Here is a 5,000-nt window from a genome sequence, read left to right on the forward strand (position 1 = left end):
AAGTCTGGTAGTAGTAGTATGATTTAAAGGCACAAAGTGATTGAAGTGTGCCCAGGCCCAGAGCTACTTTGCTGGGCATGACTGTGTTTGACCTCTTGGGCCTGGAAGTCTGGTGGTAGTAGTAGTATGATTTAAAGGCACAAAGTGATTGAAGTGTGCCCAGGCCCAGAGCTACTTTGCTGGGCATGAATGTGTTTGAACTCTTGGGCCTGGAAGTCTATTTCTAGGCTTATATAAAGGGTCAAACATCTTGAAGTGTGCCCAGGCCCAGAGCTACTTTGCTGTGCATGACTGTGGTTGACCTCTTGGCCCTGGAAGTCTGGTGGTAGTAGTAGTATGATTTAAAGGCACAAAGTGAATGAAGTGTGCCCAGGCCCAGAGCTACTTTGCTGGGCATGAATGTGTTTGAACTCTTGGGCCTGGAAGTCTGGTAGTAGTAGTAGTAGTAGTAGTAGTAGTAGTAGTAGTATGATTTAAAGGCACAAAGTGCTTGAAGTGTGCCCAGGCCCAGAGCTACTTTGCTGTGCATGACTGTGTTTGACCTCTTGGCTCTGGAAGTCTATTTCTAGGCTTATATAAAGGGTCAAACTTCTTGAAGTGTGCCCAGGCCCAGAGCTACTTTGCTGTGTATGACTGTGTGACCTCTTGGCCCTGGAATTCTGGTGGTAGTAGTAGTATGATTTAAAGGCACAAAGTGAATGAAGTGTGCCCAGGCCCAGAGCTACTTTGCTGGGCATGACTGTGTTTGACCTCTTGGGCCTGGAAGTCTGGTAGTAGTAGTATGATTTAAAGGCACAAAGTGATTGAAGTGTGCCCAGGCCCAGAGCTACTTTGCTGGGCATGAATGTGTTTGAACTCTTGGGCCTGGAAGTCTATTTCTAGGCTTATATAAAGGGACAAACTTCTTGAAGTGTGCCCAGGCCCAGAGCTACTTTGCTGTGTATGACTGTGTGACCTCTTGGCCCTGGAATTCTGGTGGTAGTAGTAGTAGTAGTAGTATGATTTAAAGGTACAAAGTGAATGAAGTGTGCCCAGGCCCAGAGCCAGGCCTGGGCAGCAGGGGGCGCTCCTGGCCATGCCCAGCGAGTTTCGTGCGAATCGGACCTGGTCCGGAAGAGATACGAAGGGAAAACTCATTACTCGTCGGGGTGGCACATCCAGGCTCTCGACCCTCCCAAAGCGTCCGACCAGGGTGCACCCTGCCGGGCATGGTTAGCCGCCAGCCCCCTTCCTGGAGGTCTGGTTGGCACGGGGTTTTGATTTATCGGTTTCATATCTCTGGGCTCCTTGGGAGCAGAAAGTCGGTTGAGGGCCCTTTGGAAAGAGCCGGGGCTGCCGTTTAACGCTGTCCAAGCGGCAGGCGAAGCGCACCCACCGTTTTTACGCTATGATTTTTTAAAACCGCCGGGGCGGCAAACACAGGGCCGGTCGGGTTTGAAGACGAATATCTCTTCGGCCCTTGGGAGGAGAGAAGCAGCGCGGGTCACCTTTGAACGCGCTCGCTGCCAGGAACGTCTGGCGTAAAAGTTTCGTGGGAATCGGACGTTCCTAGGCTGAGAAGCGAGCGCCCGCCCTCGGGCGGTCGGGGGCCCCTTTCTCATTCCCCGTCTGGGCTAAAAATACGAGGTCGGACCCGATGGACTCGGGAGACTGGAGAGTACCAGGGAGACCCTGGAAGCAGGCGACCCGACCCACGCTTCGCTGTCTCCTCGGCCCTCGGGAGTAGAAGCGCGGGGACGGTGGCGTGGGCAGCAGGGGGCGCTCCTGGCCATGCCCAGCGAGTTTCGTGCGAATCGGACCTGGTCCGGAAGAGATACGAAGGGAAAACTCATTACTCGTCGGGGTGGCACATCCAGGCTCTCGACCCTCCCAAAGCGTCCGACCAGGGTGCACCCTGCCGGGCATGGTTAGCCGCCAGCCCCCTTCCTGGAGGTCTGGTTGGCACGGGGTTTTGATTTTTCGGTTTCATATCTCTGGGCTCCTTGGGAGCAGAAAGTCGGTTGAGGGCCCTTTGGAAAGAGCCGGGGCTGCCGTTTAACGCTGTCCAAGCGGCAGGCGAAGCGCACCCACCGTTTTTACGCTATGATTTTTTAAAACCGCCGGGGCGGCAAACACAGGGCCGGTCGGGTTTGAAGACGAATATCTCTTCGGCCCTTGGGAGGAGAGAAGCAGCGCGGGTCACCTTTGAACGCGCTCGCTGCCAGGAACGTCTGGCGTAAAAGTTTCGTGGGAATCGGACGTTCCTAGGCTGAGAAGCGAGCGCCCGCCCTCGGGCGGTCGGGGGCCCCTTTCTCATTCCCCGTCTGGGCTAAAAATACGAGGTCGGACCCGATGGACTCGGGAGACTGGAGAGTACCAGGGAGACCCTGGAAGCAGGCGACCCGACCCACGCTTCGCTGTCTCCTCGGCCCTCGGGAGTAGAAGCGCGGGGACGGTGGCGTGGGCAGCAGGGGGCGCTCCTGGCCATGCCCAGCGAGTTTCGTGCGAATCGGACCTGGTCCGGAAGAGATACGAAGGGAAAACTCATTACTCGTCGGGGTGGCACATCCAGGCTCTCGACCCTCCCAAAGCGTCCGACCAGGGTGCACCCTGCCGGGCATGGTTAGCCGCCAGCCCCCTTCCTGGAGGTCTGGTTGGCACGGGGTTTTGATTTATCGGTTTCATATCTCTGGGCTCCTTGGGAGCAGAAAGTCGGTTGAGGGCCCTTTGGAAAGAGCCGGGGCTGCCGTTTAACGCTGTCCAAGCGGCAGGCGAAGCGCACCCACCGTTTTTACGCTATGATTTTTTAAAACCGCCGGGGCGGCAAACACAGGGCCGGTCGGGTTTGAAGACGAATATCTCTTCGGCCCTTGGGAGGAGAGAAGCAGCGCGGGTCACCTTTGAACGCGCTCGCTGCCAGGAACGTCTGGCGTAAAAGTTTCGTGGGAATCGGACGTTCCTAGGCTGAGAAGCGAGCGCCCGCCCTCGGGCGGTCGGGGGCCCCTTTCTCATTCCCCGTCTGGGCTAAAAATACGAGGTCGGACCCGATGGACTCGGGAGACTGGAGAGTACCAGGGAGACCCTGGAAGCAGGCGACCCGACCCACGCTTCGCTGTCTCCTCGGCCCTCGGGAGTAGAAGCGCGGGGACGGTGGCGTGGGCAGCAGGGGGCGCTCCTGGCCATGCCCAGCGAGTTTCGTGCGAATCGGACCTGGTCCGGAAGAGATACGAAGGGAAAACTCATTACTCGTCGGGGTGGCACATCCAGGCTCTCGACCCTCCCAAAGTGTCCGACCAGGGTGCACCCTGCCGGGCTAAGAGAACAGCCAGGTGAACCCTGGAGGTTCCGAACTCCAGACCCCTGGACCCGACGGCTCAGTCCGCCTCAGGTGCACTACAGAGGTCCTCGGGCTGTCCCTGAGTGCATTAAAACGGAAATCAGAATTACTCCCCCGGGTGGCACTTCCAGGCTCTCGACCCTCCCAAAGTGTCCGACCAGGGTGCACCCTGCTGGGCATGGTTAGCCGCCAGCCCCCTTCCTGGAGGTCTGGTTGGCACGGGGTTTTGCAAATAGGTCCCGTCGGGTATATGGGAGAGCAAAGAGAATCAATGGGGTCCAAGCACTAAATTCATCCAGTGGCGTTCTCTGGAAGCCCAAGGGGAGTCCGAGGGGTGTTCGGCCGGCAAGGGGAGCTCTCCCTCGGACACATGATCAAACGCCTGTCCCCTACCGGAAAGTGGTGTGCTCTGGATGCCCCCCCCCCCCCCCATCCCCCGAGGGGGGTGCTTATCCCGCGAGGGGAGCCCTCCTCGGGTTAAGTGAACCATCATGCCGATTCCCCTATGGAAGTGGGCACATCCAGGCACACAGTCTGCTTTGCTCTCCCCGACCCGAGTGCGTCTGTTGGGCTGAGTGTACGCCCAGGCAACTGGATCCAATGGCTCAGTCCGCCGCAGCGTGCTTCGACGATGGGTCGTACAGCCATGCCACCAGGGTGGGCGTGTTTGTAAATGTACCAGTGGATTCTCGTCGGCCTGCCACATCCATGGTATCGACCCACCAGGCCTGTCCGACCAGGGGTTGACCCTGGACGGGCACGGTCTGTGGTTTGGCCCTTGTCCTAGATGAAATCGGGCACGGGGTTTTCTGGCCAGGTACCATCGGGTTACTGGGAGAGCGGCTTCGGTCTCCAGGTGAGACCAATGGTGAAGCAGCACGAGGCAATGGAGAGCATGCAAAGCGATGGGGAAGCCATGCACGGCAATGGCCACGAAAAAAAAAAAAAAATCACCACGGAAGGAACGTGAAGAACAAGGAGGAGTGTAGTGACACTGCCCAAAGCTGCCCGGTGTTGCAGGGGTCTATTGGTGTGTTGCTTCCTTGTTTGGTAGAGTGGAGTACCAGACCCGCCAGGGGTAGGCAAACCATTCCCCCTACGGTAAGTGAGGAGCCAGCCATTTGACGAGCGGGTGTCCACGTGTACGGGTGCGAGCGCTATCCCCCCACACGGGGTTAGGCCACGGCCTTAGGTGGACGTCTGCCGACCAGCCCCGGCTGATCCAGAACTTCTGATGTGGAGAGCGGTTTTGACAGATCCTCCCTGGTTCTAGCGGGTCAAGCCTCTGATGGGGGGTGGGGGTTATTTGTAACCCATCCCAGAACTCTCTGGGGGAGACTCAGACGGCCAGTCTGTCTACTCAGTTGTCCTATACTGGTGTCTGTGGTTTGGGAGGAAGGGAGTGCCCTGCTTTGTTGGCCTCCTCTTCAAACCTACCTGGGCCCACGAATCACTCTTCTTGGTTACATCACGAAACGTAGGTTGAGCGAGGCTAGGGGGGAGGGAATTCGACGAGGTCTTTCCCTTGTCCCCCCACCAGCGGCCCACGAAAATCAAAACGGCGTGAAGAGAGGGAACGCCGAAAGCACCTGGAGTCGGCCGTCCGCACCTCCGGAGGAGGTGGACGGGGTACGGTGCGGGCATGACCGGATGGGACAGCTTTGCATCAAGGTGAGAGGTCGGC

Source organism: Electrophorus electricus, unplaced genomic scaffold (assembly GCF_041902795.1).
Source record: "Electrophorus electricus isolate QZ-2024a unplaced genomic scaffold, ASM4190279v1 Scaffold88, whole genome shotgun sequence".
In the NCBI taxonomy this organism is placed as follows: domain Eukaryota; kingdom Metazoa; phylum Chordata; class Actinopteri; order Gymnotiformes; family Gymnotidae; genus Electrophorus; species Electrophorus electricus.